Source organism: Ictidomys tridecemlineatus, chromosome 2 (assembly GCF_052094955.1).
Source record: "Ictidomys tridecemlineatus isolate mIctTri1 chromosome 2, mIctTri1.hap1, whole genome shotgun sequence".
NCBI lineage: Eukaryota > Metazoa > Chordata > Mammalia > Rodentia > Sciuridae > Ictidomys > Ictidomys tridecemlineatus.
Window position 1 is genome coordinate 178,902,260 of NC_135478.1, and position 14,258 is coordinate 178,916,517.

Here is a 14,258-nt window from a genome sequence, read left to right on the forward strand (position 1 = left end):
TGTCCCAGCAGCCAGGAGCTACTCTCTCTTGGAAGAGGCTTGCTGCTGGCGTGTGGGCCCCACCCCCAGTCCTTACCTACTCATGTCTTAAGTGGGAATCATTGTCCTGTGCCTGGGAGGTGTTGCTGTGAAAAATAAAGTATCTTTTACTCTGATAGATGAGCAATGAACTTTTCTTGTAGAAAACATCCAGAGAAGATCATTCAATTTTCTTGTAATTCCTCTACCCTAAAATCATGAATCTTTTATGTTTTGATTCACACCTTTTCTCTCATCTCCGTATCTCTCTGTATACATATTTTTTTCTATCAGAAATAGGATCATAGAGTACATATTACATTGCAGTTGTCTCAAGTTTCTTTTCATGTCATTAAATATTCTTCCCCGATGTAACTCTTAACGCCTGCATCGTATGAATATGCCATATATTATTTAACCAATCCCTAGGGTTGAGAATTTAGATCATTCTCCATGATCTTCTTCTTCCCTCTCAAACAAAGCTCTGATGCACAATCTTGTAGATTATTCATGCTTATTTCCTGCAAATATTCATGCTCATTTCCTAAGGATCATCTCTAAAGCTCATCAACAGCTTATCGCATGTTTTAAGGCTTTGAATGTTCACTACAAGGGGTCCCCCATGGGACTTCCAGGGATGGCTTTCCCCCCTAGAGCCTGCCAAAGTAGGCCTAAGCCACTAGGGACTGGGCAGGTCACCACGCACCCTGAAAATTTCTCCAATCCTAAAAAAAAAAAAAAAAAAAAAGTGGCTGGGACAAGAACATGGCAGACGGCGCAGTCACCAATGTACAGCCAGGACGTTTAGTTGCTCTTTGGAGACTCGGGGAATTTAAAGAGACCAGGTGGAAACTTGTGAATAATTCCATGGGGGTGAATGAGTTGTCTCAGAGAGAGAGAAAAAGAACAGATTGTCCTGCTAAAAACCTTGCTTGTAACTTTCAGGGAAGCCCTGGGGCTGCCCACACCTCTGGGCTATGGACTGTCTATCCCAGCACATCGAGCTTCCCAAGAGTAGGAATGTGTGCTTCATCTCCACAGCCCGCTTCAGCCCAGGACTGGTAAATGCTCCAATCAGCAGTGCTTGCTCCTCCCACTTTCACATTTGCAAATCAAGGCTGTGGGCATCTAACTACCTGGTAAAGTGTACACTGGAGCATTTTTTGATAGACATGTGAGCAATGTCTACCAAAGGCCTTACCATATGCACAACTCTCAGCTGGTAACTTAGCTTTTAGGAATATCCTAAAAGGAATTCAAGTTCTCCAGGAACTGCTTCCTGCCTGCTTCCTCGGCATCCTTGATATTGGAAGGGCATTTCATGTCCCATTACCCAAACTCTTTCTCCATGCACAGGAAAACATGCTACCTTCTCTAGTAAGCCTTCCTGACGCCCAGATGGACATCTGCTTCTCTAATGCATGTTAGAGTCACACAGTTACCCAAACTTCCCAGCCCCAGTCCTTGAGGGCAGGCAGGCAGGGAGGAATCCCTATCTGTCTTATCTTTACCTTGTGGCAGAGTGCTGCACCAACAGCAGGTGCAGAAAGTGTGATGGGAAGGCCCACTTGGGAACAGGACGTTCTTTTCATGAATCCCTCTCCTCTCACTGCTGGGAAACTGCATCCTTCTGCCTGCTGAGATTGGTCGCACGCTTGAGCTGTGGCCACAAAGCCATTGCCACCCACCCATCTTTTGGCATCATGATCTAAAGTTTAGTTGAGCATACAGAGCCTGGAAGAGGTCACAGGTGACCTTGAATCTGTGTGATCTGACATTGAGATGCAGTTTCTTCATACTGCATTAAGCTCAGTTGCTTCGTACCACAACACAAGTGTGATTATTTCTAACGGAAAAGAACTCATTTCTTTACAATAAGGTCTAGCATGCAGAACTTTAAATCTATGCCCAGAGTTCCCCTAGTGAGTTTCAGGGAGGGTTTAATTAACTACGATTTGATTCAAAGGAGCCAGCCTTCCAAAACAGGAATTTCTGAGATGAGGGAAAGAGCTGCAGTGAGGGTACTTGTCAGAGAAGCAGAGAGGACAGGCCAGCTCTGGCATCATTGATTCCATGACCCCTTTTCATTATTAAGAACTGAATTTTTGTTGGTGACATAGTTAATTACTGATGGCTAATTTGCACGTTTTTACCAGGCTGTTCTGGTAGGAGAAGCCAACTGCACTCAACACTTCAAGGTGGGTAAAACCATTCCAGTGTTGTAAATGAGAACGCAGAGGCTCAGAGAGGTCAATTAACCTGTTCAAATTTACCCAGGTCCAATTTGAATCCTGGGTAGTCAGGGCTCTTCCACATCCCAGTGAACCTCACACAGTCTTGCTTTACAGGCTCCCGGTCTCAGCCTGGCCCAATAAAATCAGAATGGATGAGCAAGGTGTTTTATATATATATATATATTATTTTTTTTAAAGATCACCAAGTACTATAATGAGCAGCCTGGGTACAGAATCCTTGACATTGCAGCCCCCACTTGGAGGACCTTGAATTCACAGAGAGCCCCTGACAGAGGTGACAGAGGCTCTCACCTTCAATGCCCTTAGAACTGCTGGGGGTTTTGAAGACAGATGCAGCCCTGCCACCCCTGTGCATCAGAGAAGGTGGGGACTCTGGATGGGGGAACTGCACATCAGTATGTAGCCTTTTTAAAGCTCCCCGGGTGATTCTAAGAGTATCAGTGTTGAAAATTAAAGTCCAGAGCCTTAAATCAAATTGCATCTGCAAGCCTGCCCCCTGGGCAGTCAGCCAGCCCCGGCCCAAGCAGAGCGGAGCGCGGGGCATGGTGGGCCTGGCCTCTGTGGATTCACCTTGAGCAGCAGGATGAGGAAGGAGGAGAGAAACAATCCTTATTCACCAACCCAGGATGTGGAGATACTAACTACTCAGAAAGAATCAGCCAATTTGGGCTGGGGATACAGCTCAGTTGGTAGAGTGCTCGGTTGTCAAGCACAAGGCCCTGGGTTTAATCTCCAGCACAACCCCCCCAAAAAAAAAAAATCAGTCAATTCAATTTGTTGACAAATTTACTTGACAGAATCTTTCTTCATAGGGAAAAAGCAAAGTCTTTGCCTAGAAAAGTGATTCTTTAAAGTGTCACAAACGGGGTTCAGTGAATGAGGTTCACTGTGGGGACAAAGGGAACTTAGGGGACAGAAAATGGAATCCACAAACCTCCACAGTGGGTGGATGACACAGGCTCTATACGCAGAGCAGGCAAGGAGTGCCCAAGGGGAAACAAAAGAAGGTGAACAATTGATGCAGAAGGAGGAGCAGGTGAAGTCAGGGCAAGAGCCTTGGGAGGAAGGCAGGCTGGGTGTCACCAGCTGGGGCTGCAGTGGCCAACATCTGCTGCATAGCAGGTCTGGGATGGATTGAGCGGCTTCATCCCAGTGACACCCAGGCTCCTTATCCAGCAGGGGATGACCTTGGTGGGGACTGCTGCCCTCCCCTTAGTGCTCTCCCTCCCTCCCCCATCTCTGGCCTCCTGCAGACCTTGGGCAGGGCATCTCCTTGTCCTCTCCGTGGGAGAGGGTAGAAATGGCTGAAACAAAATCTCTGTCCAACCCAAAAGACCTCCCCACAAAGGGAGAGGAAAAAGAAAACAGCTTTATTATTAAATCAAATTAAGTCAATGCAATGTGCATCCTGAGCAATCCACTAAGAGACTTCAAAGACAGAAAGAAGACTCATCCTTTAACGTAGCCAAGGTCCTCAGGTAGGGGGACCTGCTGGCACCATTTGTTGCACAGAGTTTATCCCAGATCCAACTGGCCAGATTCAACTGCTAATTGACTTTTCCTTGGTTTTTGCAGTGCTGGGGATGGAACCCAGGGTCTTGTGCATGCTAGGCAAGTGCTCTACCATGGAGCAGCACCACCACCCCCTGCTAGTTTGCCTTCATCCAAAATAAAAAGAAACTTCTCATCTCTTTATGACAAGAGGTAGCTCTACAACTTGGAGCCATAATTAGGCTCCTTCCCTGCTCCCTAAAACTAGGAGATGGATATATCCTTCAATGATTGCATTCAAAGGGAGACTCCCCAGGTCCCTGGGTGGAAGCTGGCAAGGACTTACTGAATTTTTAAAAAGCTGTACATACATTTCAAAGAGACAGAGAAAGTGCTTCCAGTATAAGTTCTCTAAAGTAAGTGCTCTAAGAAAAGGGAGTGGGGTGGGGATTGGAGGGTCTCTCCCATTATCTAAGCTTCTTATTTTTATTTGTTGGTACTGTAGATTGAACCCAAGAGTATTTTAGTATTGAGCTACATCCCCAGCCCTTTTTATTCTTTATTTTGAGACAGAGCTTCACTAGGTTGCTGAGACTGGCCTTGAACTTGCAATCCTTCTGCCTCAGCCTCCCAAGTCCCTGGGATTACAGGCATGTGCTAACATGCCTGGTGCCTCTTATATTTGTCCTTATAGAATTCAGCTAGGCCCTCATGTAATGCCTGCCAGGGAGGGAATGGGCATGTTAGGCCCTAAGGACAGTCCTTGGCCAATGACACAAGAAAATCCAAGGAATAGAGTTAAACTGGATTTGATCTTGCCATCTTGGGAGGCAGAAAGGGTGGATGGAGTGCAGCACTTGGATAGTTTCTAGATTTGGCTAGGATGTTAGCAATGACAGGTGGTCCCTGCAACCCCAGAGCCCCTGACCCTTCAGCCTTCCTCCCTTCTAGATCTCATCTAGTCCCCTTGTCACACCTCCCTCCCTGCCACACCCTGGTATCTTCTCTCAGTTCTCTGTGGGGGAGGAGGGCTATTCAAGATGCTGGCCTGGTATGGCCTGTGGCCTCGGGGCTGTGGCTTTTCTCCTCCCTCCCCTCCCCAGTACAGCTCACGGCTTCTGCTCTACTCCAATTAGACTCTAACCCACTGGCAGCTGTAGCCAATTCTGCAGAAAGTTCAAATCTTTAGGGACTTCATAAATTAGCCTTTACTGCTAAGTATTCTTCAGAAAAGAAAAGAACTGGAGAGCGGGGGCAGGGGAAGGGGGGTACAAAGCGCAGCTCAATTGCTGCTTCTTCTATCCAAGCTGAGCGTTCCTGTGAAAAAGAATCAGGGCAGAACCATCTGGAGAGGGGCGTCGGGAGTGCTGGGGTCGGCACAGGGAGAGTGGACTGGCCCAGAGGGTATTGGGTGACTCTGGGCAAATCGGGGCACAGTCCTGAGGTATAGGCACTGTGATCGCTAATTCTGTGTTGGCAAATTCTGAGCCACATCTTGAATTTTAGTGTATGTTTGTGAGCACATGGCATGAGTGCTCTTTCCTATTTCTGTAGAAAATTCAGCCTGGAATCCCACATTTCTGCACACAAGTGTGTCTCGGCATTCTGTTGTGTACCTACATCTGTTGTGTTTCGTGGAGAGAGGAGACGTTTCCATGGGATTCTGCCTGGCGTGCGGGGGCCAAAGGCAAGGCCGGCAGTTTCTTGGTCCTAGGCAGTGTCAGCAGGGAGGGAGGGCCACTGAAGCTGGGCTGATGGGTTGACAGGGCAGGTTCCAGCTGCTTCCTTCCACACAACTATTCTCTCTGGCCTTGACTGTGCCCTTGCCCACTATTCTTTCTCCACCCCAGAATTTGGTGACCGAAGCTCCCTCCAAGTGTGCAAAACTTGCTCACTCCTCTCGCCATTGCACCTGCAGGTCTCTCTGCTCTTTCTTTTTCTGGCTAAATGCAGTTCATCCTTCAGAGATGTCACCTCTTGCAGAAAGCCCTCCTCAATCCTCTGGGGCTCCCCCCTCTTCTGGATGAGCCTCTATGGTAGCATCTGCCACACCCTATTCGAATCCTTCATTTATTTGTCTATCTCGCCCACTAGACCAAGAACTCCCTGAGAACAGATTGCATCTTATCTCCTGGCTTTCCACCCCCTAACACAGTTCTTGGCAGAAAGTGTGCTTGTGAAATGAATGAATGTTGGGTAACAGCACCCCATATTTGCATAGCACTTTTCCATTCACCAAGCACTTTCACATATATTGTTCTCTGTTCGTCTTCGCAGCAACACAGCCGAGCAGGAGAGGTAGGTGTGGTTTTTCCCCATTTTCTTGGTGAAGATCCAGGAGGTTAGACTGGGGAAGAGTCTCCAGATTCCTGTCCCCCAGTGCCACGCCCTCTCTGGGCAGCACTCCAGTCAGGAACAGTCTCCACCTTGAGGGAGGACTGAGCTCGCTCACCCAGGGCAAACTGGCTCAAGGGAGCTTTGCCCTAAAGCCCCAAATCCCAAACACTGATTGCTAGACATTGCTGGCACACACACACACACACACACACACAGGCAAGTTGCTGTGTGTGTGGGTGCCAGTGGAGATAGTGTTGCACAAAGTGCATCGAGTGGGGCAGCACGTGGACCTGGACCCCTACTCCCTTTGAAATGCCCCCAACCCCTCTCTACTCTCAGGCTCAGGGATCCACTCTATATTTCCCTAGATAAGTGTAGTAGTTAGGATTCTCTGGAGAAACAGAAACAGGTGTGTGTGTGTGTGTGTGTGTGTGTGTGTGTGTGTGTGTGTAAAGACATTTATTATAAGGAATTGGGTGATTATGCAAACTGACAAGTTCAAAATCTGCAGGGCAGGCTGGCGTAACCTGGAGACCCAGAAGGGCATATGTTTCAGATGCAGTCTGAAGGCAGTGTGCTGGAGCGTTCTTTCTTACTTGGAGAAGACCAGATTTTTTTGTTCTATTCAGGCCTTCAATTAATTGGATGAGGCCCACCCACATTATGAAGGGTACTCTGCTTACTCAAAGCCCACCAACTTACATGTGAATCTCATTCAAAACCCCCTCATAGAAACATCTAGAATAATGATTGGCCAATTATCTTGGCCCTGTGGCCTAGTCAATTTGGCATATAAAATTAATCATCACTGTAAGGGATCTTTGGGATCCTGTCCAGGACACTCAGGGAAGGGAAGGCAAGTTGCTGATTCCCAAAAATCTACTTCAGCTGTCCCTGTTCCTTTTATAATGAAACAGAAGTAAATGCAGAGATGGATGGGAGATGGATGGGCAGGTGGGTGGATGGATGGATGGATAGGAGGATAAGAGAATGGATAGAAGGAAGTAAGGGAAGGTAGGAAGAAGAGAGGATGGATGAATGCATGTATGCATCGGTGAGTAGGTAGATGGGTGGATAGAAAGATAAATAGATAATTAGGAATAGATAGACATTAGTAATGGTGACTAGTAACTTTTCAGTTAGTATTAGACTGAAAATTTCAAAAACACAAAACTGGCTGGGCAGGGTGGCTCATGCTTGTAATCTCAGCAGCTCTGTGGGCTGAGGCAGGAGCATCGCAAGTTTAAAGGCAGCCTCAGCAAAGGCGAGGCGCTAAGCAGCTCAGTGAGACCCTGTCTCTAAATAAAATACAAAATAGGGATGGGGATGTGACTCAGTGGTCAAGTACCCCTGAGTTCAATCCTGAGGACCCCTCCCCCCAAAACCCCCCCAAAAAAAACCCAAAATACAAAACTGGAGAATGCAGACCAGAATGATTAATTTATCCACCTCTAAATTTCACATGAGGAAAATGGTACCCAGAGGAGTACTCCCTTCAGGCCACACATGAGTAGAGGTTCTGCTCCCCTCCGGTGTGGCGGCTGCACTGACACAGGAGTGAGGGATGTATGTGCTGGATCAGGCTGAACTGAAGGATCAGAGAGAGGCTCCACACCTCCTGGGCTTGCTGTGTGCTCACACGTGTGCTGGTAAGGCTGGTGGAGGAGATCTACTCCATACTCTGCCTTGACATCTCAACAGGTGGCCTCTGTGGCCCCTGAGGCAGGAGAAGAGAGAGAGTTGGCATGTGGAGTGGCAGCTCTTACATGCCCAGAAGCAACATCTGTCACCTTTCCTACCAGCTACCAACTAATAGAAGAGTGCTGGAAATGCAGGTGAGCACATGGATTTTTTGGGAGAAACAAGGGTTTCTGACATAGAGTAGTTTGTCATCTCTTTGTTGGGGTTCCTTTCCTACAGCTTTGAACCAAAGAAATTGCCCCAGGATATCTCAGAACCCAAGGATCACCCTTGTGCTCTTTGAACCTCCCAGGAATCTGAGTTTACACTGCCCTGAAGGCTTTCACCCATCACGTTGCAGAACTGAACTCAACTGTGCTTTCTGTGTGTATGAAGGTAGGGGAGACATTCCTCTCATCCTTCCCACCTAAACAAGTGGAAGCTGAGCCGCTTACAGCCATTTTTACCTGAAGTACAGAGAAGTGCCAAGTTGGGTCCCTCTCTCATTGTTATTTATTCATTTTCAGGACATTGTCTGTATTTTCCTACTTTAAAAACTTATTCCTTCCAGGATATGGTTTCTTCACAAGTATCGATCAAGCATTATGATGGTTACAAGAACTTGATAGGTTCACATGGCAAATGTGCTACAAACACATTTCCTTTGAAGCTGCTTGCCCATAGTGGAAATGAACTTCCACCGAGGAGCCAGCCACATATGAATTGCTTGTGTCACCAAAGGCAATAGTAATTACAACATTCATTTCTCGTGGCATTGGTATCCTTTAAGTAAATTTAAATAGAGCTTTTTATTAAAATAACTAAGAACAGATAATTTATCATTTTAATAAAATACCAAAAATATCAATTCAAAATAGGCTATATAGTTGGAGTTAGATTCAAAGAAATACAGACACAGGCATAAATTGATGTCTTTAATTGCTAGGGCTGTTGACTTTTATTTAGTTTAATCCTGGTTCTTCTTTAGACTTGGTTAGAGTTAATTCCGACTCTTCGAACTTTCTTAGGTATATGTCAAATATGGTCAGGTTGACCACAGCTTCTCTCCAGCCTTGATTTTCTGTATCTAATTAAGGACTCTTTTTTGACTCTACAATTTTTCTGGAGAAGGCTTTGGTTTCTTTGTTTCAGTCCTATTTTCTTGAAGTCTGCAGAGAAAAGGAGAATGAGTTATAGTAAGATGTGATGTTTCCAGAAAATTTCAAACTCATGAGTTTTTCTGAATCAGCAGTAGGATTTTTTCCTTACTTGAATTCTTGTCTCAGCCTCTGCTCTTTGCTGAGTTTGTTATCACTAACCTCCATGGACAGGTCCCTTAGAAACCAGGGCCTTGATGAGGTTAGATGGATCTGACCCTTTGTGTCACCTGACTTTGCAAAGTCTGCTTTTGGATAGGTACAAAACAGGTCATTCCAGAACATGACTCTTAAAGTATCTTTGAACAGAAGGCAACATGGAGAGACAAAGTGACTTCTACCTAAGCCTCCGTGTGTGCTCAGCAAGATCCCACGGGATGTGAAAATAAAAAAGTGCTGAAGGAGTTTTCACCTGATTTAGGTGGCGGTGCCTGGGGAGTCGGGTACAAAGCCCAAATGCCGAAGCTGGCTTCACTGGGCCAAATTCCAGCATCATGTGGTTCCTCAGTTCTGGGTTAGGACCACCTGTGAGCAAAGCCCTGTTTCCTGCATTTAACCAGGTGCTGTAGGTCTGAATTCTCCTGTCAGTTGATTTCCACCCTTCACCAGGACACCAATGGTCTGGCTCATGGTGCAGGAAAAGAGAGTTGGAAGACAAGGGGTCTGGAGTTCAGTAAAGCTACAGGAGGTGTGTCCTCCAACAGCACATGTGACCGAGAGGATCAGAGAGTGTGCTGGGTTCTGGGTGTGCTGGGTTCTGGGTGTGCTGGGTTCTGGCAGGGTACCTTTCTTGGGGGCGGTCACCCAGTTTCATTCTGGGTGTTGGGGAAGGGCTTGGAGAAGGCTTCAACAGGTACAGGGCTTTTCTTAGTAAAGCTGAACTCAATTGGTTAATGAAGCTACCAAGACTGTTCCTAACAACAGCATCCAAATTATGCCTCTGTGGCCACAGCTGCCTTGGGGTGGGGGAGAGAAGTGGCGTGCAAGCTGCTTGTGGGCACTGGATATATAGAAATCGTTACCATTTATTGAGCACTTGCTGAGAACCAGGCTCCCTGGGAAACGTTTACTTCATTATCTTATTTATTAAGATGCATAGTTTTTTTTTTTTTTAGAAGGGCTCATCACATTTGGGAATAACCTAGGGGCGGAGAGGATTCAACCGGGGAAGGTCTTGGTACCAGATGCTCCCTGGTAGTGCAGGTCACCAGGAGAAGAAACATCTTGCCCCCTCAGGCACTGATCTCCCTGCCCCTTCAAGTTCCCCACCAACCCAGTGCCCAGGGCAAACTTACCAGTCTCTAGGGCTGGCTGAACCCCAGACGGCTTTGCTTAGTGGAGGGGATTGCTCCTTGAGCACTGTTCTGTGTTCTTATCTTTCTGCCATTTTGCTTTATCCTTACCATAATCCTTGAGGGAGGATAATATTTTACAGATGAGGATACAAGGGCACAGAGGAGATGAGGACAATTTACACAGCTAGAAACTGGCAGAGCTGAGTTCTACTCATGTTCAATCTGACTGTCAGCTGCTGTGGAAACCTGCTGAATTCCAGCTCACTCTACATGGCCCCACCCTTGGGCTTCACAGATGGGTGACTGGGCACATTGAGAGTCTTTGTCAGGGTTGAGAGGGTCTGAAGAATGGTGGAAGGCTTTCAATTATCCTGTAAACCTGATCTAAAAAAATCAAACAAGAACAGAAAATACAATCTAGATTGTCGAATGCATAAACCAGCTAGCTCTTTGACAGAATACCAGGGACTGGATGGCTTAAACAATCACAATTCATCTTCTCACAATCCTGCAGGCAGTAAGTCCAAGATCAAGGTGCCCACAGAGTTGGTTTCTGGTGAGGTTTCTGTCCTTGGCTTACAGACACAATCTCTCCTGTGTCCTTGTGTGAACTTTTCTCCTTGCATACCCATCCCTGGTATCTTTTGCGTCCAAATTTCCTCTTTCTTTAAGGACACCAGTCAGATTGGATTGGGGTCCAATCCTTGTGACTTTATGTAACCATAATTGTCTGCCTAAAGGTTCCATCTCCAAAGTCACATTAGAGGCTATATGAAAGACACAATTCAGTTCATAACATAGATTCTTCAAAACTCTCTGTCCCACCCACAGGAGACCCCACAGCAATGGGCACAGTGAGCTACAATCCGGTGCTAGCCCCTCTCTGGAAGGCTTGGAAGCCACTTCAATGCAGCTCCACAGAGAGTTCAATAAAGGCTTTCTCCAGAACACCACTGCAGACTCCTGCAGCTACGAACAACCCAACATTTGCATGTAATTTTCACTTCAGCTAAAGCGTTTAAATTTAAAACCTCAGTGACTGAAGTCACAACCCCCTATCTGATAGTTTCTTTCAATGTTAAAAGTGATTTTTAAAAAGAGTCCTCAAAGCTGTCTAAGGTTCCAGAGAACTCTGTTCTTTCCATACACAAAACCAATGCCTCTGATCCCATTGCCATCCCTGGAATAGAAACTGCACATGCCTTGGTAAACCAGGAAGAGAAGGAGAAGGAGGAGGACAAGGAAGGGGAAGAGATCAAGGAAGGAGGAAGGGGAGGAGCAGAAGCTATGGCCACCTTGATTTGTAGAGTTTACCAGTCCCTATGGTAATAGATTTTAAGCTGTGTGGTTTAAAAATGGTTCACAGGCCTCTGAACATTTTCACTTGGCTTACAAGCTATTATGAGTTCCACTACACCCCTATTTGCCTCTCTCATGTTCTCAGAAACCCAATTTGTTGATTTTAATCTGGGTCAGGTACAGCCTGGGATCTTGATCAAAATGAGGCTGATGCCCTTTCAGGATTCAATTTCACAATTTTATTTCCATTCTCATCATGCTTTAACTCCACTAGCACTAGCCACAGATCTATGTACATCTACTATATGCTCCTGGGTAAGCCTTCCTACCTTACAAGAGTCACCCAACTGCTGAAGGTCAGAGTCGGCCCTCTACCATAAGATTTCTCATGGGTCCTTGGTCTGTGTGGGAAAAGTCAAGAGCAAGTTGGGGTCCGATTGATGACAGGTGTAAACATAACCCAAGTAGTGGTGCTCTGTCCCTTTATTTTTTTTTAATTCAACAAAGTCTGTGGGGGCCTCAACAGGTGCTTCGTGATGATTCCAGGTGGTTAAGGTGGTGATCAAGGTCCCCTTGGATCCTGAGAGACTGTCTGCACTCCGTGTGTGTGATATGTCCACCTCAGAGGCAGAACTGAGAAGACCCATGGGTCAGGTCATATAATTAATTCCGAGCTAATGACCAGGATGCAGCACGCCAAGGGAAAACATGATCTGAGAGCTTAGAGAAAACTGGCCTTAGAAATAACATAATCCAGTAAATCATATTAAAGTGGGAATTGCACCCTGGAACTTGACTTTTCCAGAGCAAATGGCATAGCAAGGGAAGGGCCACACAGAATTGGAATGGTCCCCCCACCTCCTTCCCTGATTGGTTCTGCTCCTCCATCTGGCCAGGCTTGGTGGGCATCAGGAGGAGGGAGGGTCCCTCATCCGTTCTTTCTCTCCCTTCCTCTGAAGTCCACTTTCCAGATTATTCCTGAGTCCTAGGTGAGTCAGACAAAGTGGTTATGATAATACTAATAAGCTGATTTAAGAGAAGAGCTGGGCTTGCTGAACCTTCGGGAAAGGCCTCTCTGCTGGCTTTGCTTGGTAGGATAACAAGCCTCCGTGGGGCTCACAGATCCTAACCCTCCCCACCGCTGTAGTCTGATTTCATATGCTGAAGGTGTCGATAATCTCTCCCTTAAGTGGACTCTGCCTTTCTTCTGGCAATAAAAAGGTTCAATTGTAAATGGCATCCTTGGCATCTCCTCTCCCTTTAGGGCTCCTCTGAGATCAGGGGAAGGTGGGCACAGAGGACTCCACATAGTCCCTCATGCTTGGGGTCCCTGGCCAGTGTTCTCCATAATATTTGATGATCTGAAACAACAACACTCCCGTGTGCTCTTTACTCAGGGCTGTTTCTAGGAATACATGAAATCAAAATAATTATAATTGAGCATCTACTGCATGCCAAATCCTGTGCTAGGTATCTTGTATTTACAAACCTTATAAAAAATATTGTGAGATAGAAGTCATGCCTACCATTTCATAGACAAAGAAACTAAGGGTCAGAATGTTAACAGATTTGCCCATGGTCAGTAAGTATTAAGATTCCAGTCTTGATCTTTTTAACAGTAAAGCTCACTTTTTTTTTTAACTATGTCATTATGTTATAGAAAACATGTCAGTCAGCACAAAACCAGCTTGTACTGCAGTTACAAGGGGCCCCAGAATCCCAGTGGCCTAGAACAATGATGTTTAGCTTCACTCTCTGTGCACTACCTGATTCACATGCAGCACAACTAGCCTGGGGACTCTGCTCCACACCATCCCAGGACTCAGGCTGATGATGGAAGAGACGCCAGACTGATGCAGTTCTCATACTGGAGACTTAGGGGAGCTCTAGTGGGTCTAAAGTTAACAAAATGCTTGGGCGTTGGACTGACATGTTACTTCTACCCATAACTCAATGGCCAGGATTTTGCAGGACTCTTCCACACCGCGAAAGGGAGAAAACACAATCAGAACAGCTGAGGACACATTAAATGCTGGTGAACAGCATTAAAACCTACCATGAGTGTCGGGGACAGGGCTTGGCACCATTTAAAATGGTCAATAAACACCGTGTCATGCTCCCTTCCCTTCCTCAATGGTGAACAGCCATGGTGGAATCTCTTTCTGGACCAAAGACAGGCCCTTCGTAATGTGCTCTGTTGAACACTTTCCTGCTTCTCTGGCTGACTACTGGATCATAGGATGCTGGTAACTGTCCACATCTGGATCAGATTGTTCCAGAGCCTGAGTCTCCAGTGACTTCATGTCCAACCATTCATCAGGGGTCTCCATCAGCTGTCTTGCAGATAGACATTCACAGACACAGCACATGACATCCTCCTGTCAGCATCCAATAGGCTGGGGACAACAGGCACTCCCTAACCTATCGTCCCTGGTTTGCTAGCTATAATTTCACTCCTTCTTCTTCAATACAGGGAGGCATATCAGAATGCAAACGACTGGCAGGGGTGTTCCTAGAGAGACAGACTAGGTCTATTTTAATTGATCAAAAAAGTCATTAATCATTTGAAAACCTCAACAGCTTATTATGAGTAGCCAATTGCCTATGACACACCTCAGCACTGATCCAGGCACGCTGCACATCAGGACATCGCGAGGAGGAACCACTGGTCAAGATGATCCCAGTGCACTCAGTTGTGAAATGAAAAATGGTGCCAATTAATTGGT

The 14,258-nt window shown here is 46.3% G+C and overlaps 1 long non-coding RNA gene across 4 annotated transcripts in view; it reads right to left on the reverse strand.

Moving 5' to 3' along the window:
• Positions 1 to 8,703: 8,703 nt before the first annotated feature.
• LOC144375422 (uncharacterized) overlaps positions 8,704 to 14,258 on the reverse strand; it is a 47,223-nt gene continuing 41,668 nt past the window's right edge. For all 4 annotated transcript variants that reach the window (XR_013435256.1, XR_013435254.1, XR_013435255.1 and 1 more), the window contains one exon: positions 8,704 to 8,950. This is a non-coding gene — a long non-coding RNA (uncharacterized LOC144375422). The remainder of the gene's footprint in view (positions 8,951 to 14,258) is intronic.